This window comes from Notamacropus eugenii, chromosome X (genome assembly GCF_028372415.1).
Source record: "Notamacropus eugenii isolate mMacEug1 chromosome X, mMacEug1.pri_v2, whole genome shotgun sequence".
Classification (NCBI taxonomy): domain Eukaryota; kingdom Metazoa; phylum Chordata; class Mammalia; order Diprotodontia; family Macropodidae; genus Notamacropus; species Notamacropus eugenii.
In genome coordinates this window covers 20,795,473-20,820,253 of record NC_092879.1, presented here as the reverse complement: position 1 = coordinate 20,820,253, position 24,781 = coordinate 20,795,473, and the positions used below count along the sequence as shown (strand labels likewise).

The 24,781-nt window shown below is 34.7% G+C and overlaps 1 pseudogene; it reads right to left on the bottom strand.

The window, feature by feature from the left end:
• Window positions 1-14,494, bottom strand: part of LOC140515899 (E3 ubiquitin-protein ligase DTX3L pseudogene) — a 38,482-nt pseudogene extending 23,988 nt beyond the window's left edge.
• Between the last annotated feature and the right edge of the window lie 10,287 nt (window positions 14,495-24,781).

Below are 24,781 nucleotides of genomic sequence, written 5' to 3'. Positions count from 1 at the left end.
TCCTCACATTAAAAACATATATTACAGAACACTTCTTATACATAAATGAATTTACATAAAAGTTGCCAAGTTAACTTCAACTGGAACAAATACTTGGGATGGGATGTGGAGATACACTGAAGTAATTCATTTCAAAACAGTGCATATCAAATAAATTTGTTTATAATAAAATACGTTTGTACCACAGGAAACAAGTATTATTTCCACATTAAGTAAGAATCTTAAATAAAATTGACTTTTCCATTGATTTAATAGAAATTATTCCATAAGTTACTCTCCTCTAAGAGAACAAATTACATTAAATTTTATTTCTTCAACCAAATGGAAGATGTTTCTTATTTCATTTTAATTATTAATAGAATAACGGCTTGGTCCCATACACTGTTGCATCAACACCTAATTATTCTGATGTCATTTTGGAACATTTAAGAACCTTAAATTATATATACATAGATAGATAGATAGATAGATAGATAGATAGATAGATAGATAGAGGCAGACAGACAGTAATAGGCAGATGACTAGGTCAAATACTCATTTAATAAGTTGTTTAGGATATAGAAAGGACTATAATTCTAAGCTGAATAGCTCAGATCTCACACACATGCATTTTTTTATAGTAGTTCCAATGGTCTATGGGATAATGATTTAACATTGGATTTGTAACTTTGATTCACAAGCTTCCTTTACCTTTGTCTGATTATTCCCATAGTATTTGGAAAATATGAGGTATTCCAGGGACTTCATCTTATACGTGACTATGTAAGTATCAGCAGGCAGATGATAAGCCCAAGTACTAAGTTACTTAATTGTTTGAGCTATGGAATGAGTACACACTTAGACTGAAAACAATAGGATCTTACATACTTGCATTGCTCTTCTATCTTCTACTGACCATTTGCTGATTATAGAAATTTGCTATAAAAGGAAAAAGTAGGGACATGATTCTAACAGCATCAAAACTGGTGCTTAATGACAAAACATATATGACAGGACAAAGCATCCTTAGCTCTGTTTGACTTCAGGTAAGAGTCACAGTTGACAACCAATCATGCAGTAATAATTCCACCTCATATTCAGATTCAGGAATAGCCACAAAGGAAATATTCCTGTTGAAAAGAAAGTAGCACAATGGGAAACTGAGCCAGAAGGAGCCTATCTTAGGCCAAATTTGTCTTCTTGGCTGTATCTATCCCAGATACATACCTCCAAGATCACATTCCCTTTGAGTAGCTTGTGGCATTTCTCTCAAATGGTGGGATTACTGACTTAATGATCCATCAGACAATTATGCCTGAATTCAAAACTCAAAACAATATCAGTTACAGTCCCAACAACTTTTACCTCAAATGGCAAGTTTCACTAATCACAGCTTAGGGCTAGATACAGGGTTTGTTTGTTCGTTTATTACTCCTATAGAGATGCAATAAGAAATAAAAGTTTACCAGGACTCACACATACAGGAGAGATTTCATTTAACACTCTTCAATTTGTTTTTCTTATCTTCTTCTCCTTGAGCTTAGAAGCATCTTGGTATAAGGATCAATCATTAGAAATCACTTCTATATTACATACAAATTTGTAAATTCTCAGCAAGCCAACGTCATTGTTCAGGAACATAACAAACTCTTTGCCTAGGGCTAGTCACTTGCCCATATAGATGCTTTCCAGAAATCCAGCAAGTTTAAAAAAATAAGCAGAGTCTACATGTGTTTTTTTTCTTTATACCCTTTTTTTACACAGTTATCAATTACCAATTGTTCCTTTCAAAATACCTATGTAAATACTTGACAGGATTTTACATTATGACAATAATCCCAAATAACTTAGTTCACAATCTTACAATTTTCGTAAGTGACAGCCAAAGAGTTTTAGCTATAACCTCCTCTTAACAATAGGCAATGATGGAAATTCCCAGTTTCCTAACTTGAAGATACAAAACATTATAAAACAGAGTTACCAAGGCTGATAAAATAACATAACAGTTTCAAATAATTTTTTCTACTTTTTTAGTTGTTCAGTTCATACTCTAATAATATCCAACTTATAAAAAGTTGTTCTTCTAGTGACATAATTGATACAATAGGTTACAAATTTTATAATTTAGGACAATTTAGAAAAATAACAACACCATAAACAATAAGATGTATTTGAGACTTGAAACAAACCCATTAACAATTAGGTGACTTCAATTCAGTTGAATTGCATTTCCAAATTACTTTACCTAGAATATAATTTTATCACCACTAGAACTGTATGCTGATCACATTTAAAATCTGTATAAAGTCATCATGTATGAGAGAATTACTTCTAACTAAAGAAATAATAATAACGGTTAACATTCAAATAGTGCTTGCCTTATGCCAGGCATTGTGTTAAGCTCTTTATAGTCATGATGTTCACAATAACAATGGGAGGTGGTTGCTATTATTATCCCCTTACAGATTCGTAATCTGAGGTAAATAGATGTGAGGTAGCTTGCTTAAGGTAACCCATTTACAAAAATTTCAGAATGCATTTTCCTCATTTGTCTGAATGCCAAATAGTATAATAAATTCTGATGTATCATAAACATCTTATTAGGAGAGTCACGTTTCACTGCAAATAAGATCAGAATAAATTCAATCACACCTGGATCTATTTTCCAAATTGTATTGTTGTTGCGTGTCCTTTGTTCTTGAAAAGGACATCAGGAGGGTGATGTCCTGACTTGCAAGTGAAATGGATTTAAGTGACTCAGGGCTGTGCAAATTTATCAGTTTCACTCTTTCCTCCAGGGTCATCTGAGTCCAGTGTCTAGAAATAAATCAGGACAACTGGAGATGACCCTGAAGGAATGGGAGACCTTGATCTTTTTAAGCTAGTCTTTCCCAGGTCTCAGTTTGTCTGGGACAACACTCATTCAACAACTTAAGGTTAGGTAAGAAATGAAGCAAAAGATGGCTTAGTTTGTCCCCCTCCCCCAAAAATATCAAACTAGGAGAGGGAAGACCCTCAGGATTTTGGGTCAGAACAGGAAAAAAAAACTGCTATTTATACTCACCCTGAGTCATCAAAACCCAAACAATGACCAAGTGAGGCTTGGACTGGGATTTATTAATGGCTAACTAGTGACAGTCAGAGTTATTTGGGTTTATGGCATGGTAAAGTAGCTCCATTTGAATCCCAATGAGCTTTATCAGAGCCTGGTTTTACAGAGTTCTATTTCAAGAAATCATAAACAAAACTACATGGGACAAAAAAGTCAATTGCCCAAGTTTTTGTTAATGATAAAATATGTAGGAAGGAGAAAAAAAAATTCCAGTCCCCCAGACCTAAGATATCTTGTGACGTTTAAGTGATCAAAATTTATACTCCTTTGGGTAGAGCACCCACATGTAAGCATATAATTTTGGAAGGAAGGAAGGAAGGAAGGAAGGAAGGAAGGAAGGAAGGAAGGAAGGAAGGAAGGAAGGAAGGAAGGAAGGAAGGAAGAAAGGAAGGAAGGAAGGAAGGAAGGAAGTTACCCTTAGGAAAGAACTCCCAATTTGATTAAAAGAAAAACTTCTGGGAAACTGGAAAACAGTCTTGTAGAGATTAGGCTAAAACTGAATTATATTCCAGAATACATTTTAAATGGATATGTGACCTTATTAATAATCTAATACACTAAAAATATTAGAAAAGATGCAGATGATATACCTTTCACAGTTATGGGTAGGAGATATATTCTTAACTAAACAAGGAATAGAGACAATTACAAAGGATAAAATAGACAGATTACACAAAACAGAAAATTTTCTGTATAGATAAAATGAATGCACCTTGGATAAACAAGGAAGTGGTCAAATGGGAAAAAAATCTTTGCATAAAATTGTTCTTACAAGGTATTAGTATTCAAGATATATAAACAATTAACAAATACATAAGAGAACAAAAGAGATTCACCCTTAAAAAGAATATGAACAAACAATTCTCAAAGGAAAAATTGCAAAGTATTTACACCAACATGAAAAAAATGCTTCAAATCACTTCTAAGAGAAATGCAAATCAAAACAACCCTGGGGTTCCACCTTATACCCTGAAAAGTGGCAAAATGACAAAAAATGGGAATAATCAGTGTTAGAGGAGTTGTGGAAAGTTAGGCACACTGAAGAACTGCTGGTAGAACTGTGATTTGGCACAACCATTTTGTTTAAAAAAATTGGAATTATGCAAAAAAGGGACTAAAATGTCCATAACCTTTGACCCAGAAAGTCTGTTAGTATGTTTATTCCAATATCTATTATTTCAATGTCCAAATATATATATGTATAGCACCCCTTGTGGAGTTGGCAAAGATATTAGAAACAGAGCAGATTTCCACCAATTGGGGAATGATTAAATAAACTGTGGTGCATAAGTGGAATGGAATATTAATGTGCTATAAGAAAGGATGAACATGAATACAGAGAACTATGGAAAGATCTATACGAACTGATGCAGAGTCAAGTAAGCAATAGACACAAAGATTTCAACAATGTAAATGGAAAGAGCAACCAGACATACAAAAATTACAATATACGTATATATATATATATATATATATATATATATATACATACATATATATGTATATATGTGTATGTATGTGTGCGTGTGTGTATGTATATATATATATATATACACAGATATGTATATAATTATATATGTATATAATAAAAAAGAAATGTGTTGAAAGAAGGGGTATTAGAATATGCTCATAATCCAACCTTTAGCAGAGGCGGGAAGTTCAGAGGTGTTACATACCATACATATTTTCAAACTTTTTCAAGGTATTAATCAGTTGTGCTCATTATATTCTTCTTTTTTCTTTATTTTAACTCAATCTCACCAATGTGAAGGAGATAACAGGCTGGCAGCCAACTAATATAAAGGGTAAAGGTTTTCAGATTACAACAGGCTTTCTGTGGCCCAATAAGGACGTTGCAAATAATGACAACAATAAGAAAATACATGAAAATATGTGAGATGCAGCCAAAGCAGTGTTCTCTAAACACTTACATCAATCAACAAGAGAAAGATCAGATCAATGAACCAGGCATGCAACTTAAAAAAAGTGAACAATCTCCAATTAAATACAAAAATAAAAATCCTAAAAATTAAAGGAGAGATTTTTTAAAAATTGAAAGTTAAAAATAAATCATCAGGTAATATGATTAAAAATAAAAGAAACCTTATTACAAGTACCAAAAATGAAAAAGGAGAATATACTACTAATGAAGATGAAATTAAAGCAACTATTAGGACCTATTTTGTCCAATGATATGCTAACAAAACTGACAATGTAAGCAAGATGGATGAAAACGTACAAAAATTCAAATTGCCCAGACTAACAGAAGAGTTTATAGAATCTTTGAATAATCCTATCTTAGAAAAAGAAACAGAATGAGCAACAAATTAACTCCCTAAGAAAAATCTGAAGGACCAGATGGATTTACAAGTGAAATCTACCAAATATTTATCCATTTGACAAAATAAATAAAGGAGTTCTATGAAATTCCTTCTATAATACAAATACAGTATTTAGACCAGTTATTATTTATACCAGGAACATAGGGCTGATTCAATATTGGGAAAGCTATAAACGTAACTGACTATATCAATAATAAAAACAATAAAATTCATATTATTATATCAATAGGTACAGAAAAAAACTTTCAACAAAATACAACACTATTTTTTTTATTAAAAAACCCTAGAAAATACAGAATAAGTGCAGCCTTTCTTAAAATGAGTAATTTACCTAAAATTTAAAATAAGCATTATTTCTAATGGGGAAAATGAAGAACCCTTCCCAATAAGATCAAGGGTGAAGCAAGGATATCCGTTATCACTACCATCATTCAATATTGTACTAGAAATGCTAGCTACTGCATTAAGACAGGAAAAAGAAATTGAATAGGTATAGGTAATGAAAAAAACAAAACTATCATTCTTTGTAGAAGATATAATGGTATACTTAGAGAGCCCTAGAGAATCAACTCTAAAACTAGACGAAACAATGAACAACTTTAGCAAGGTTTTAAAATGTAAAATAATCCCCCATAAATCATCAGCTAAAATCAGCAGGAAAGGCTAGAAAGACAACTTCCATTTAAAATAATAATTCAATATAAAATACTTGGGAGTCTATCTGAAAGACAAGCCCAGGAACTATATGAACACAACTACAAATCTTTTTCCTATGAATAAAAACAGATCCAAACAATGAGAGAAATACCAATTGCTCATAGATAGGCCGAGTGAATATATAACAAAAATGACAATTCTACCTAAATTAATTTACTTATCCACAGCCATACCAATCAAACCACCAAAGAATTATTTTATAGCTGCAGAAAAAATTTTTAGCAAAATGCATCTAGAAGAACAAGAGGTCATGAATATCCAGGAAAATAATGAAAAAAACGTGAAGGAAGGTTGCAGAGCAGTGTCAGATTTCAAACTGTATTAAAAAACAATAATCATCAAAATTATCTGATAACCAAGAAATAGAGTGGTAGATCAGTGGAATAGACTGGACACATAATACACAGTAGTAAATGACCACAGTAATTTTGTGTTTGATAAATCCCAAACCTAAACTTTGGGAGCAAAAACTCAGCATCTGAGAAAAATTGCTGGGAAAACTGGAAAGCAGTTTGGCGGAAACTAGACTGAGACCAACATCTCACACTATACACCAAGATAAGCTCAAAGTGGGTAAATGATTTAAATAAATTAGAGGAGCAAGGAAAATTTTAAATGTCAGATCTATGGATAAGCAAATTGAGCCAAACTGATAAAAAATACAATCCATTCCCCAATTGATATGACCAAGTAGTATTCAGAAGAAAAAAAAATCATAGCTATCAATAGGCATATAAAAAATGCTCTAAATCACTCTTGATCACTTCCAGAGAGAGAACTGATCAACTCTAAGTGCACATTTAAGCACATTTTTTTTCATTTTCTTTATTTTTCCTGCTTTTTGTTTTGCAACATGGTTAATATGGAAATGTTACATATAATGAATATAGTATCACTTTCCTTCTCAATGAATAGAGGAGGGGATATAAGGAGGGAAAGTATTTGGAACTCAAAATAAAAAGTAAATGTTATTTTTTTTAATTTAGCAAAAAAACCAATCCTGGATTCTTTCAAATATTTAAACAACAATTAATTCCAATACTACATAACTGGTTTGAAAAAAGAGGCAAAGATGGGATCCTACAAAATTCCTTCTGTAACACAAATATGGTCTTGGTAACTAAATACATGGAGTCAGAAAGAGAAAGAAAACTATTGAACAATTTTGATAATGATTATTGATAAGAAAACTTTCTATTTTTAAAATTTGTTTTCAGTTTTGTAAAATCACTTTCATAAGTCTTAGATTCTCTTGTCCTACCTCCCCCCTCCCTGTCTCCCCGAGACAGCATGCAATCTTATATGGGTTCTACATATACGTTCTTATTAAACACATTTTCATCTTAGTCATGTTGCATGGAAGAATTCAAATGAACGGGAGAAACCATGAGAAAAACCCAAACAAAACAAAGCATAACAAAAGAGAAAATATTCTGCTTCATTCTGCTTTCTAATTCCATAATTCTTTCTCTGGGTGTGGATGACATTTTGCCTCAAGAGTCTTTTGGGAATGTTTTAGGTCCCTTCATTGCTGTGAAGGGCTGTCTACCAGAAAAAAATTTCTCGCACACTGGGGTTATTACTGTGTACAATGATCTGGTTCTGCTCCTTTCCCTCAGCATCAGTTTATATAGGTCCTTCCAGGACTCTTACATTCATATACCACAACTTGTTCAGCCATTCCCCAACTGATGGGCATCCCCTCGATTTCCAGTTCTTGACCACCACAAAGAGAGCTGCCATAAATATTTTTGGACAAGTGGGACCCTTTCCCATTTTTATGATCTCTCTGGGATATAGTCCGAGAAGTGATATTGCTGGGTCAAAAGGTATGCACATTTTTGTAGCCCTTTGGGCATAGATCCCAAATGCTCTCCAGAATGGCTAGATCAGCTCACAGCTCCACCAACAATGAATTAGTGTTTCAACTCTTCCACAACCTCTCCAACATTTCTCATCTTCCTGTTTTGTCATGTTAGCCAATCTGATAGGTGTGATGTGGTACCTCAGAGTGGTTTTGATTTGCATCTCTCTAATCAATAGTGATTTAGAGCATTTTTTCATGATTATAGATATCTTTAATTTCTTTCTCTGAAAACTGCCTATTCATATGCTTTGATTATTTATCGATTGAGAAATGACTTCTATTCTTGTACATTTGACTGAGTTCTCTATATATTTTAGAAATGGGGCCTTTATCACAGACACTAGTTGCAAAAATTCTTTCCCAGTTTTCTGCTTCCCTCCTAACCTTAGTTGCATTGGGTTTATTTGTGCAAAAACTTTTCAATTTAATGTAATCAAAATTATCCATTTTGCACTTCATAATGTTCTCTATCTCTTCTTTGGTAGTATATTTCTCCATTCTCCATAAATCTGACAAATACACTATTCCTTGCTCCTCTAATTTGTTTTGAGTATCAGTTTTTGTACCTAGATCATTTATCTATTTGGCCTTTATTCTTGTGTACAGTATCAGGCACTGGTCTATGCCCAGTTTCTGCCATATGGTTATCCAGTTTTTCCAGAAATTTTGTCAAACAGTGAGTTCCAATCTCAGAAGCTAGGGTCCTTGGGTTTATCAAACAGTAAGTAGATTGCTATATTCATTGACTACTGTGTCTTGAGAACCTAACCTATTTCACTGGTCTACCCTTCTATTTCTTAGCCAATAAGAAAACTTTCAATAAAATATTAGCAAGGAGGCAACAGTAATATATAATGTGATCAGGCTGAATTTATGCCAGGGCTGTTGGTCTAATTCAATATAAGGAAAACTACAAACATAACTGACCATCTTAATAACAAAACTCACAGAATCATATGATTATTTCAATAGATGCAGAAAAAGATTTCAATAAAATACCAATTCCTGTTTTTTTTTAAAGCATAGGAATAATTTGAGATTTCCTTAAAATGATAAAAAGTATATCTAAAACTAAGAGCAAACAGTATCTTTAATGGGGATTAGGTAGAAGATTTCCCAATATGATCAGTGGTGAAATAAGAATGTCTACTATCACCATTGCTCTTTGATATTTTACTACAAATTCAAATCATAGAAATAAGACAACAAAAACATTTTGAAGAAATAAGTATAGGCAAAGGAAGAACAAACTATCACTTTATGTTGATGATATGATGGTTTACTTAAGAAAACTAAAAAACTAATCAAAATGACGAACAACTTCAGTAGGGCAGCATAATATAAAATAAACCCAGACAAATATTTAGCATTTCAGTATATTACCAATAATCTATCAGGTGGGCTGGCTCCTTGAGGGAGGCACAACTATCTTTTTTTTTTTTTATTTATGGAATAAAACAAGCATTTCCATAACACATCACGATAAAAAGATCATTGCGTATGAAGCTGCAAATCTATTATGCACAAATTGCTATTCCTTTCAAATATACAACAAAATTATTATGTAAATTTCTTCCCCCTAGAAGGCTACCATTACACAAATAGGTATACACACGTAAAACTATTCTATACATCATATACATACATACACACATTATATATATATTTATACATACTATTTATCACTTGTTTGTCAAGATCTTTCTTCATATGTCCTTTATAGTTAATTTGAATATTTTTAATAGTAAAAATAATTCCAAGTCATTCTTAAAATAATATTGCTCTTATTGTATACAATGTTTTCTTGGTTCTCATTTTACTCTATTATTTCTTGCAAGTCTTTCCATGTTTTTCTTAAATCACTGAACACATCATTTATTACAATAATATTCCATCACAATCATATACCACAACTTGCTTAGTCATTCCCTATTTGCATCTATGCAATTTCCATTTCTTTGTCACCATAAAGAGAGCTGCTATAAACATTTTTGAACGTATAGGTTCTTTTCCTTTTTTCCTAACTATATTCAAAAACAGAACAAGTAGTGGTACTGCTGGGTCAAAAGGTATAGGTAGTTTAATAACTCTTTGGGCATAATTCCAGATTGCTCTCCAAAATGGTTGGATCAGTTCACAATTCCATGAACAATGAATTAATGTCCCAATTTTTCCACATCCCTGCCAATATTTGTCACTTTCTCATTCTATCACTTTAGCCAATCTGTTAGGTATAAAATGATATCTCAAAGTTGTTTTAATTTGAATTTCTCTCATCAATAATGATTTAAAGCATTTTTTCATGTGACTATAAATTATTTTGATTTCTTCTTTGGAAAACAACCTGTTCCTTTCTTTTGATCATTTATCAATTGGGGGAATGGTTCATTCTTATAGATTTGGCAAAGTTCTTAATACATTTTAGATATGAGACCTTTATCTGATAAACTGTCTATAAATTGGAAGCATATTTACAAAAATATAAATAGCCTAGATTAGCAGAAGCTGAAACAGAATATCTAAGTAGATCTATTTTATAAAAAAAATAACAGGTCATAAATGAGCTTTCTAAGAGAAAAGCACCAGGACCAGATGGATTTACAAGTAATGCTATCAAACATTAAAGATAAACTTATTTCAATGTTAAATAAAGTATCTGAAATAGTACGTAAAGAAGGGATCCTACCAAATTTCCTTTATAAAACAAATGTGATACTGATACCTAAGTCAGGAAGAGTAAAAACAGAAAAAGAAAAATTATGGACCAATTTCATTAATGAATATGGATGCAAAAATCCTAAATAACATGCTAACTCAAAGATGACAATCATATACTGCAAAGATTATACATTTTGATCAAGTGGGATTTATACCAGGAATGCAGGGATGGTCTGACATAAGGAAAAATATTATCATAATTGATTACATCAATAATAAAGGTAAAAAATATTATATCAATAGAAGCAGAAAAATTTTTATAAAGTTCAACGCACATTTTTATTAAAAACACTTGAAAGTATTGACATAAATGGATTTTTCCTTAAATTGATAAAAAGCATTTACCTAAAAAGCATCAGCAGGCATTATTTGTAATGGGGATAAACTAGAAACCTTCTCAGTAAGATCAGGTGTGAAACAAGGATGCCCGCTGTCACCAATATTATTCGATACTGTATTGGAAATCCTAGCAAAAGCAGTAAAAGGAGAAAAAGAATTAGGAATCAGAATAGGGAATGAGGAAACAACAACCTTTTACCAATCTTTTCAAGTGTTCTATGCAAGAAACTGAGGGTATTCTTGGAGACTACATCATTTGTAAAACCAAAAGAGACACAGGGTACAAAAGTTATTCACATCTACCAGAGTGCTAGATTCACCCTGTCCACTAGGTGCAAATCTGATGGTATAATGAGTATAGTATCATGGAATGAATTTATGGTGTGGAACCCCCTAAGAAATTCTGAGATCAAGGTGAGTGCCCTCCTTTGTCATTACAGAAATCCTGAGATTTCAATCCTGGAACTGAATGGGGAATATCTTCTTTTTTGGGGGGAAGGTGGTATCAATAATTATATGCATTTTATCCACTAAAATACAGCCCTGGTCATGGGGCAACATTATTCACATTGCATAACATTTTAAAAAGAGAGTCTGAGGTGTCCTCCACTATGGCCAAGAGCACGCATTATAGGCTATGGAAAAATTTGAAGAGCAAGGGAAAAAAATGACCTTTCATAACTACAGATAATGGAGAAGGCTGTGAGCAAAAGCTATACAGATGATCACAAAAATTAAAATGAATAATTTCAGCTGTAGAAAATTGAAAAAAACCTTTTCCACACACAAATCTAATGCCATTAAAATGAGAAGGGAACAGGTTAATGGGTGGAAATTTGCAGCAAATTTCCCTATTAAAGGTTTTATATAATATATGTATATAATCACACATATACAATGGAATCAATTCAAATTTGTCAGACTAACAGCCATTCACCAATAGATAAATGGTCAAAGGCTATGAAGAGGTAGGCTTCAAAGAAAAAAATCCCAGCACTCAACAACCACATGATATAATGCTCCAAGTTACTAATAATTAGAGAAATGCAAATTAAAGCAACTTTGAGGTTTCACTTCCCAACCCAGACTGGTTGGCAAGGATTAAAAATGGACACACACACACACACACACACACACACACACACACACACACACACACTTTCCAGCTTTCTTTAGTGTGTTATCTTCCTCCATTGATGGTCTTTATATCCTCAGGGCTTACCACAGTGGTTGGCACATAGTAGGTCCTTAATAAATGTTTAATGTGTATTAATGAAACAAAAATGACAAATGTTGTAGAGGATGCAGGAAAGTAGGCACACTGAAAGCAATGCTAGTTGAGATGTAAATTGGCCCAGACCAGGGGAGGGGAACCTGAGCCACATGTAGCCCTGTAGGTCCTTGGGTACAGCCCTTTAACTGAATCCAAACTTGAGAGAATAAATCCTCTTAATAAAAGGATTTGTTCTGTAAAACTTGGATTCGGTCAAAAGGCTGCACCCAAAGACCTACCCACGTAGGCTTGAGGCTTTGGGTTCCCTAACCCTGTCCAGACATACTGGGAAGCAAGTTATAATTGTGCTCCCAAAGTTACTAAACTGTGGCCCAACTATACCACCACTGGACTATACCACATGGGGAGCTAAGGAAAAGGAAAAGGACCCACACATACAAAACTATTTAAAGAGGCACTTTTTGAAGTAGCCAAAAGCTAGAAATTAAGGAGGTGTCCACGTATGGTGAAATAACTAAATACATTATGGTCTATGAATGTAATGGCAGCAGATTTTATTGTACAGTGGGCAGTGTCAGAGGAAACTGAGAACTCAAGATGTGACAGAGATTGAAGTGAGCTGGGCTAGAACAACTTACACAACGACAACAACATTATAGGGAGAAAAAAAAATTTAAAAGCTTTTAGAACTCAACTTAATGCAGTCCAGAGGACTGTGGATGAATCATGCTCTCCACCTCCAGCCAGAGAGGGGATGGACTGAAAATCCAGAATGACACCTGCCTATTTGGACATGGTCAAGATGGGACTTGGCTTTGCTAGAATATGCATGTTGATTGTGAGGGTTTTGTCATTGTAGTTGTTGTTGGGAGTAGGGTGCCACTAGGAAGAAGTGATAATAAATGCTTGTAAAAATAAATTTAAAAGAACTTTAAAATAAAAGAATTGCTCTTCAAAGTCTAATTAAATTGGTTAGATGTCCTATACAGGAACTATCCTTTTGTGCACTTTTAAGTATTTAAAATGGGAGTTGTCCATACCTGGCTGGCCTCACAAAGCTATATTAACTCTGCATCCAGTTCGATGAGCCTACAAAAGGTGGGTTTTATCCTTGCGAAATGCTTCAGAACTCTGATCAATGCAATGACCAATTAAAATCTAGAAGACTGATGATGAAACACTGGACCCACATCTTGACAGCTGAGGAAATCTAGATGCAGAATAAGACGTTTTCAGACACAGCCAAAGTGGGAATTTGTTTTGTTTGACTATAACATATTTGTTACAAAAGGTCTTTCTTTCCTAAAATGAGGTGGAGTGTGGGAGGTAGAGAAGACAGGGATGAAAGGCAAAACAAAAACAAAAACAGACAGTCACTAAGACATCTTTGAAAAAAATGTACCGACGAGAACAGAAGGAAGGCCAGAAAGAAACATTAGCAGCTTTGAAAAATATAGATTGAATTTATTGTATATTAAAAAAAAAAAAGAAAGTAAGCTATAGATGGCAGAGATCAACAGGTCTATGAACAATCCCCTTTTTCTATGATATAATGTACATGGAAATGTTTATTTGATAGGGCGCTTCTGGAGTCCAGAATAATAATAAACGTATGAATGAATAAATGAATAAAATGAAAAGGCACAAAAAATAAGAGGTGTTCTTTGCCCACCACCCACCAGTCCCACCTTCGGGGCCGCACTCCACAGAGGGGCTGGGAGAGTTGGGGGGTGGGGTTGGGAGCGGGAGGGCCCGGTGGAGCTGCGGTGGGGAGGGGGGCTCCGAAAGTGGGGATGGGCCGGAATCACGGGATGAGTAGCTGGAGGACCTCCATCCCTCTGGACGGACAGACAGACAGAAGCCTGGGCACATCCAGTTGCGGATCCAAAAAGCCCTGGATTGGGGTCTGGGGGTGCGGGTGGGGTGGGGGCCCCCCACACCTACACTCTCTTAACGGTTTGGGGGGAGGTGAGTAAAAGAGACGCCCTCTCCTCCCCCCCACCCGGGCCCTTACTTACCTCCCACACACAGGGAACTCCTACGGGGGATCCAACAGGCCTGGGTGCGGGGGGGTGGGGCGGGAAGCGGATGCAGCTTGAGCTGCTAGCAGCCCCTTTTCAAAGAATGCTGGACGCCCCAGCCCGGGTGAAAACCGCAGAAAGGAGGAAACCTGTGACGTCACGTTGGGAGGCGGGGCTTAATTCAGCCAATGGAAAGCTGGTCGTAATATGGGGCGGGGATGCCGCCCCCGCAGAACAAATCAGGCAGTCAATCAATATTTGATGAGTTTCTACTTACGTGTCAGACACTGAGAAAGAGCTAGAAATCAGAAAGAAGATAGGACAAATCAGAAAAAGAAGAGATCATCTCATCGATTAAACTGATAAAATGACACAATACACCGAAACTTTCAGGATTCGGACAAAGCAATCCTGATGTACAATTCATCTCTCCAAATATATTCATGAATAAAAGAGAAAACGACTAAAAGAAAAAAACAACAACAACCTGGAAAAGAAACATATACAAAAAAAACTTAAAGAAAAGATCTGAAAAGAAAAGAAACAGTGATTAAAATTTGGGCAAAACAAACAGCTGATTGATTGCTTTTGAAAGGACAACCAAACTGCAGGATTTTTTTCAGTCAGTCAATTAACATTTAATAAGTGCCTACTATGTGCCCGGTACTGTGCTAAGCAGTGGGGATTAAAAAAAAAAAAAAGGGACAATCCCTGCCCTCAGAGGTCACATTTTAATGGGGGTGTGGGGCGGCGGAGGAGGGGAGATAATAAGCAAACAAACATGTACAAACGAGCTACCCACAAGTGGGAAATAATGAACAGAGGGAAGGTACTAGAATTCAAAAGGTTTGGGAAAAGCTCCCTGTAAAAGATGGGATTTTAGTTGGGACTTGAAGGAAGCAAAGGAAGTCAAGAAGCAGAGATGGGGGGTGGGGAGCATTCCAGGTAGGGCGGACAGTCAAAGAAAATGCCCAAAGCCAGAGATGGAGTGTCTTGGTGGTGGAAGAGCCAGGAGGCCAGTGTCAGTGGATTGAAGAATATATAGAAGAGGGAGTAAGGTGAAAGAAGATTGGGAAGGTGGGAAGGGGCTAGGTTAGGAAGGGCATTGAATGCCAAAGACTGGATTCTGTGTTTGATCCTGGAGGAAATGGGGAGCCACTGGAGTTTATGTGTTAATGTGTAGGGGTGGGGGGGTGTTTTTTGGGGTAAGCAGGGCTTGTATAGTTAGACTTGTGATTTAAGTTAATCACTTTGGTGACTTAATGAAGGATGGATTGGAGTGAGGAGAGACATGAGGCAGATGAAATAAAGGACAATATTAGCAGAAATTTTTTTGCCCAATTTGATGCCAACAAAACTGATAAATGAATGAATATTCACACACACACACACACAAAACATATAGTCAGATTAACAGAACAAAAATAGAACAAAGCATAAATTAACTTGCAAAAGTTGGGGAAGAAACCCAAGGAGGAAAATCATTTACAAGTGAATTCTAGCAAATGTTTAAAGAACAACTAACTTCAGTTTTACATAAATTGTCTCTTAAAAAAAAATCATAAATTGTCTCTTAAAATAGGGAAACTCCTGTGAAAAAAATGATTTTTCAATACCAAAAACCAGGGCAAGAAAAGTTCAAGAAGGAATATAATAGACCATTCTCTCTGATGAATATCAATACAAAAATACTAAGGAAATTATTGGCAATGAAGCTACCAGAACATATTAAAAATATTTTACTGTGGCCAGATTGTGTTTATACTAGGAATGTTGGTCTGGTTCAATATTCAGAAAAATTACAAATGTAATAAGCTATGTTAATGACAAAAACAAGAAAAGTACATAATTATATCAATAGATACTGTCTATCTTGATTCAGATAAATACTATTTTTAATAATATTTTATTTTTCCAATTACATGTAAAAAAAGTTTTCAGTCATTGTTTTATAAAATTATGACTAACAAATTTTCTCCCTCCCTTTGTCCCTTCTTCTCTCCCCTCCCTCTCCATAACACAGTGAATAATTTTATATAGGTTATATATGTTCAATCATGTAAAATATATGTCCATATTAGCTGTACTGGGAAAGCAGAAACAGACCAAAAGAACAAAAAACAACAAAAAATGAAATGAAAATGCTATGCTTCAGTCTGCATTCAGACGCCATCCAGTGTTCTCTGGATGTGGATAGAATCTTTTGGAATTGTCTTGAATCACTGTATCACTGAGAAGAGTTAAGGCAATCATACATCACTATCACATAGTGTTGCTGTTGCTGTGTACTATGTTCTCCTGGTTCTGCTCACTTTACTTTGCATCAGTTCATGTAAGTCTTTCCAGGTTTTTCTGAAAACCACCTAATTTTACATTCTAATTTAAATCCTTTGATTTTTTTTCCTGCTTTTATTGCTAAAGCTAACAATATTGAAGAATAGTTGTGGTAATGGAAATTCTTGTTTCACCCCTGATCTTATTAGAAAGGCTTCTAGCTTATCCCCATTACAGATAATGCTTACTGATGGTTTTAAATAAATTTTATCAGTAACTTAAGGAATGTTCCATTTATTCCTGTGATCTCTAGTGTTTTTAATAGAAATGGGTGCTGTATTTTGTCAAAATCTTTTTTATTCATCTATCGAGATAATCATTTGATTTCTTTCTGTTTTGTTACTGATATTGTCAATTATGCTGATCATTTTCTTAATACTGACCAACCCTTGAATTCCTGGTATAAAACCCACCTGGTCATGTATTATCCTGGTGATATACTGCTAGTGTTTTATTGCCAGTATTTTTTTTTTTTTTGCATCAATATCCATTAGGGAAATTGGTCCATAGATTTTTTCCCCCTCTGTTTCAGATCTTTCTGGTTTGCATATAAGTACCATATTTGTGTCATAAAAGGAATTTGGTAGGACTCCTTTGCCTATTTTCCCAAATAGTTTATTGGAATTAATTATTCTATAAAAGTTTGGTAGAATTCACTTGTGAATTGATCTGGCCCTGATGATTTTTTCTTAGGGACTTCATTGATGACTTATTCAATTTCTTTTTCTGACTGAGGTTATTTAATAGAATACTATTTTCTCTTCTGTTAATTTGGGAAACTTATATTTTTGTAAATATTTATCTATTTCACTTAGATTGTCAGGTTTATTAGCACACAGTTAGGTAAAATAGCTCCTAATTATTGCTTTAATTTCCTCTTCATTGGTGGTGAATTCACCTTTTTCTTTTTTGATACTGGTAATTTGGTTTCCTTCTTTCTTTTTTTAAAATCAGATTAACCAATGGCTTATCTGTTTAACTGTATTTTCCCCCATAAAACCAGCTCTTAGTTTTACTTATTAGTTCAATGGTTTTCTGACTTTCAGTTTTATCAATCTCTCTTTTAATTTTCAGGATTCCCAATTTGGCGTTTAATTGAAGATTTTAAATTTGTTTTGTTCTAGTCTTTTTAATTGTATGCCCAATTTATTGATCTGTTCTTTCTCTTTTTAATTGATGTAAACATTTGGAGACACATTTTTTCCCTAAATACTGATTTGACTGTTTCTCATAAATGTTGATATGTTTTCTCATTATTGTCATTCTCTTTGGTGAAATTATTGATTGTTTCTCTGATTTGTTCTTTCACCCACTCATTCTTTTGGATTAGTTTATTTAGTTTCCAATTAATTTTTAATCTATCTTACCATGGTCCTTTAGTAAATGAAAATTTTCTTGCATCACAATCTGAAAAGGATGCATTTAAAATTTCTGCCTTTTTGCAGTTGGGTGTGAAGTGTTTATGCCCTAATATAGGATCATTTTTTGTGTAGGTGCCATGTACCACTGAGAAAAGGTATATTCCTTACTACCCTCTTTCAATTTTTCTCCAGAGGTCTATTATATTTAACTTCTCTAAAATTCTATTCACCTCCAAAACTTCTTTCTTGTTTATTTTTTTTATTAGATTTATCTAGCTCTGAGAGAGGAAAGTGGAGATCTCCCATTAGTGTGGTTTTACTATTTCCTCCTTTAACTCATTTAACTTCTCCTTTAGAAATTTGGTACATATATGTTTAGTATTAATATTACTTCATAGTATATAGTACCTTTTAGCCTGATGTAGTTTTCTTCCTTGTCTCTTTTAATTAGATCTATTTTTGTACTTCCTTTTGTCTGAAATGATTGCTACCCCTGTTTTTTTTTTACTTCAGCCGAAGCATGATATATTCTGCTACAGCCTCTGTGTGTGTCTCTCTGATTCAAATGTGTTTCTTGTAAACAACATATTATAGGATTCTTTTTTTTTTAATTCACCCTGCTATCCACTTCTGTTTTATGGGAGAATTCATCCCATTCACATTCACAGTTATGATTACTAACTGTGTATTTCCTGCCATCTTTTCCCCCCCAATTACAGTTTTTTCTCTCTCCTTTCCCTCTTTTCCTCCTCACCAGTGTTTTAGTTCTGGCTATCACCTCTCTCAATCTTCCTTCCCTTCTATCAGACCTCCCCAATGTTTTCTTGTTCCCCTTCCCTCCTACTTCTCTAGAGGGTAAAATAGATTTCTATACCCAAATGATTGTACACATTATTTCCTCTTTGAGCCAATTCTTATGAGTAAGGTCAAACAATGCTCACCCTTCTCTCTTCTTTCTTTCCACTATAATAAGTCTTTCATGCCCCTTCATATGATGTAATTTATCCCATTCTGCCTCTCCCTTCCCTCTTCTCCCAGTACACTCCTCTTTCTTTCCCCTTAATTTTTTCAATCATCTCATCAAAGTCAACTTAGAACCTCACCCTCTGTCTATGTATACTCTGCCTTAATAGAGATATAGTTCTTAAGATGTACAAGTATCATCTTCCTATGCAGGGATATAAACAGTTTAACTTTATTGAATACTTTATTTTTTCTTTCCTTTTTACCTTTTTATGCATCTCTTGAGTCTTGTATTAGAAAATTAAATTTTCTGTTCAGCTCTGATGTTTTTATCAGGAATGTTTAAAAGTCCCTTATTTCATTGAATTCTACCCTGAAAAATTATGCTCACTTTTGTTGAATAGTTGATCATGGTGTTAATGCAAGCTCTTTTGCCTTCCAGAATATTATATTCTAAGTCCTCCAATACTTTAATATAGAAGTTACTAAATTCTGTGTAATCCTGACCATGAATCCGCAATATATGAATTGTTTCTTTCTGGCTGCTTGCAATATTTTCTCCTTGACATAAGAGATTTGGAATTTGGCTATAATATTCCTGGGAGTTTTTATTTGGTGATCTCTTTTAGGTAGTTGTCAGTAGATTCTTCTGATGTCTGTTTTACTCTCTGACTCTAGGATATCAGGGCAGTTTTCCTTGAAAATTCCTTTAAAGATCCTCTCCAGGCTGTTCATTTTAATCATGATTTTTGGGTAGCCCCATCATTCCTAAATTATCACTCTTGGATCTATTTCCAGGTCAGTTGTTTTTCCAATGAGGTATTTTATATTTTCTTCCATTTTTCATTCTTTTGATTTTGTTTGATTGATTCTTAATGCTTCAGAGAGTCATTAACTTCCACTTGCCCAATTCAAATTTTTAAGTAATTTTTTTTCAGTTAGCTTTTATACTTCCTTTTCCATTTAGTCAATTCTACTTTTTTTAATTTTATTTTTTAATTTAGTATTTTATTTTTCCTCAGTTATATGTAAAAATTATTTCTCTCCCTTCCTCCCTCCCCACCCCCATTGAGAAGGCAAGTAATTTTATATGGGCTATACATGTGTAGTCATGCAAAACACATTTGTATCTAAGTCATTCTGTGAAAGAAAACACAAGCAAAAAAAACCTTAGGAAAAATAAAGTAAAAAAATATGTTTTAATCTATATTCAGACACCATTATTTCTTTTTCTGTAGATGGATAGAATTTTTTTTTTATTATAAGTCCTTCAAAGATGTCTTGGATCATTGTATTGCTGAGAACCAAGTCATTCACAAATGATCATTACACTACATTGCTGTTACTTTGTACACAGTACATTTCACTTTGCATTAGCTCATGTAAGTCTTTCCAAGTTTTTCTGAGAGCCAATTGGTCACCACTCCTTATAGTGTAATAAGTATTCCATCACATCACATCACATACCATAATTTATTCAGCCATTCCCCATTTTATGGGCATCCCCTCAATTTCAATTCTTTGGCTCCAGAAAAGAGTTGCTATAAATATCTTTGTATATATAGGGCATTTTCCTTTTTGGTTTTTTTAAATCTCTTTTGGGATATTGACCTAGCATTACTAGGTCAAAAGGTATGTATTTGGAACCTTTGAGAATGGTTCCAAATTGCTCTACAGAATGGTTGAATCAGTTCACAATTCCATCAACAATTCATCAATGTCTCATTTTCCCCACATCCCCTCCAACATTTAGCATTTACTTTTTCTGTCATATTAGCCAATCTAATATGTGTGAGATAGTACCTCAGAATTGTTTTAATTTTCATCTCTTCAATCAATAAGGAGTTAGAGCATTTTTATATGACTATAGATGACTTTGATTACTTCACATGAAAACGCTTCATATTTTTAATCATTTGTCAGTTGGGAATGGCTCTCATTTTTTAAAATTGATTCAGTTGTCTATATTTTTGAGAAATAAGGCCTTTGTCAGAGGAACTTGCTTCAAATTTTTTTTCACAGTTACTATTGGTAACTGTATTTCCCTCCACCCTATTCCCCTCTCCATTTAGCTACTCTCTTGCTCCTTTCACCTTGTCCCTCTTCAAAAGTGTATTATTTCTGACTACCCCCTCCCCCAATCTGACCTCCCTTCTATCACACACACCCCCTTTCTCTTATCCCCTTTGCTTCCTACTTTCTTGTAGGGTAACCAGTTCTGAAGAAAGTAAGGTTTACTTAATCTCCCTCACCTTCCCCCTCTTCCCCACAACTATAAAAGCATTTTCTTTCCTCTTTTTTGTGAGATAATTTACCCCATTCTACTTCTCCCTTTTCCTTTCTCCCAGTACATTCCTCCCTCTCACTGCTTAATTTATTATTTTTTAGATATCATCCCTTCATATTCAACTCACACCTGTGCCCTTTATCTACACACACACACACACACACACACACACACACACACACACACACACACACACACATATATATTATACATTCCTTCTAACTGCCCTTATGATGAGAAACTTCTTATGGGTTACAAGTAACATTTTCCCACGTAGGAATATAAACAGTTTAACCTTATTAAGTCCCTTATGATTTCTCTTTCCTGTTTACTTTTTATGCTTCTCTTGAGTCTTGTGTTTAAAAGTCAAATTTCCTATTCAACTCTGGTGTTTTCATCAAGAATGCTTGAAAGTCAAGATGGTGGAGTAACAGCACACACTTTCTAGAGTGTTGCCCCCAAACCCACCCAAACACCAGTAAAAAATGGCTCTAAGCAAATTCTGGAGCTGCAGAACCCACAGAATGATGGACTGAAGCAAATCTTTAGCCCAAGACAGCCTGGAAGACTACTGGGAAGACTCTATCATGCCATGCAGGGGGCAGGGCACAGGGTGCAGCCCAGTGTAGGCTGTGCTGACACAGGCAGGACCTGATCAGGCCATGGGGAGACTGAATCTCTCACACCTGTGGCAGTTTGCAGACTTCAGGACCCCAAAACACCGAGGACAAATTGGAAGGTCAGTGGAAAAAGCCTGTGGGACCAGTGTAGGAGAGCGGAGTGGTCTGGCCCCAGCTCCAAGGCAGCAGAGGGTGAAGGGGGCAGAAGAACCCGCAGTAACCACAGCAGCAGCAGAGACAGAGACAGTGACTGTTTCTGGAGCACTAGGCCCACAGATTGTGGAGAAATTGAGCTTCTGACAGTACACCCCCACCCCTACTGGAAGCAGAGATCTACCTTGACAAAGAGCTCAAAAGTCAAATAAATGGCTAGGGAAATGAGCAAAAAATGAAAAAAGAATCAGACTATAGAATCTTACTTTGGTGACAGGGAAGACAAAAACATGCAAAGAGAAGACAATGAAGTCAAAGCTCCTCCATCAAAAGCCTCCAAGAAAAATACGAATTGGTCTTAGGCCATGGGAGAGCTCAAAAAGGATTTTGAAAATCAAGTAAGAGAAGTAGAGGAAAAATTGGGAAGAGAAATGAGAGTGATGCAAGAAAATTATGAAAAACGAGTCAATTGCTTGCTAAAGGAGACCCCAAAAAATGCTGAAGAAAATAATGTTGTAAAAAATAGACTAACCCAAATGACAAAAAAGATCCAAAAAGTCAATGAAGAGAAGAATGCCCTAAAAAGCAGAACTGGCCAGGTGGAAAAGGAAGTCCAAAAACTCACTGAAGAAAATAATTCCTTAAACTTTATAATGAAGCTCATGACTTCACGAAAAATCAAGAAATTATAAAACAGAACCAGAGGAATGGAAAAATCACAGAAAATATGAACTGTCTCATTGCAAAAACAACTGACCTGGAAAATAGAGACAGGAGAGACAATTTAAAAATTATGGGTCTACAGGAAAGTCATGATAAAAAAAAGAGCCTAGACAACATCTTTGAAGAAATTATCAAGCAAAACTGCCCTGATATTCTGGAACAAGAGGATAAAATAAAAATTGAAAGAATCCACAGATCACCTCTTGAAAGAGATCCAAAAAGGAAAACTCCTAGGAATATTGTAGCCAAATTCCAGAGCTCTCAGCTCAAGGAGAAAATATTGCAAGTAGCCAGAAAGACACAATTCAAGTACTGTGGAAATACAATCAGGATAACACAAGATCTAGCAGCTTCTACATTAAGGGATCACAGGGCTTGGAATATGCTATTCCAGAAGTCAAAGGAATTAGGTTGAAAACCAAGAATCACCTACCCAGCAAAACTGAATATAATGCTTCAGGAGGAAAAGTGGTCATTCAATGAAATAGAAGACTTTCAAGCATTCTTGATGAAAAGATCAGAGCTGAATAGAAAATTTGATTTTCAAACACAAGAATCAAGAGAAGCATGAAAAGGTAAACAGGAAATAGAAATCATAAAGGACTCACTAAAGTTGAACTGTTTACATTCCTACATGGAAAGATGATATTTATAACACTTGAGACTTTTCTCAGTACTGGGTAGTTGGAGGGATTATATACATATAAATAGAGAGCACAGGGTGAGTTGAATTAGAAGGGGATGATATCTAAAAAAACAAAATTCAGAGGTGAGAGAGGAATATACTGGGAGGAGAAAGGGGGAAATAGAATGGGGCAAATTATCTCATAAAAGAGGCAAGAAAAACTTTTTCAATGGAAGGGAAGAGAGGGGAAGTGAGAGGGGAAAAGGCTTAAGAAGGGAATAACATAAATACTCAATTTGCTATGAAAATCTATCTTACACTATTGGAAAGTAGGAGAGAAGGTGATAAGCAGGGAATGGGGGGAATGATAGAAGGGAGGGCAAATGGGAGGAGGTTGTAATTAGAAGTAAATACTTTTGAGGAGGGATAGGGGCAAAAGAGAGAATAGAATAAATGGGGGACAGGATAGGATGGAGAGAAATATAGTTAGTCTTTCACAACATGACTTTTATGGAAGTGTTTTGCATAACTACACATGTATAATATATATTGAATTGCTTGCCTCCTCAGTGGGGATGGGTGTGGAAGAAGGAAGGGAGAGAAGTTGGAACTTAAAGTTTTAAAAAACAAATGTTAAAAATTGTTTTTACATGCTACTGGGAAGTAAGATATACAGGCAATGGTGTATAGAAATCTATCTTGCCCTCCAAGAAAATAGAGGGGATAGGGATAAGAAAAGGGAAGGCTGTGACAGAAGGGAGGGTAGAATGGGGTGAAAGGGAATCAGAATGTATACTGTCTTAGGATGGGTGGAGAGGAGAAATGAGGAGAAAATTTGGAACTCAAAATCTTGTGGAAATCAATGTTGAAAACTAAAAATAAATAAATAAATTAGAGACATGCATTTTCAAAAAAAGAAAAAATAAATAAAAACAAACAAAGAAAGAAAAAATAATTCTTGAAAGTTCTCTCTTTCATTGAGTGTCTATTTTTCCCCTGAAGGATTATATTCAGTCTTTCTGGCCACTTGATTCTTAGTTGTAATCTTAGCCTTTTGCTTTCTGGAATATCATATTCCAAGACTTCTGATCCATTAATATAGAAGCTGCTAAATCTTGGGTTATACTTACTCCATGATACTTAAGTTTTTGTCTGGCTGCTTGCAATATTTTCTCCTTGACCTGGGAACTCTGAAATTTGGCTATAATATTCCCTGGAGCTTTTATTTTGTCATCTCTTTCAAGAGATGATTGGTAAATTCTTTCCATTTCTATTTTACCTTCTGATTCTAGAATATCAAAGCAATTTTCTTTGATCATTTCTTGAAACATGACGTCTAGGCTTTTTTTTATGTCTAGGTTTTCAGATAGTCCAATAATTTTAAAA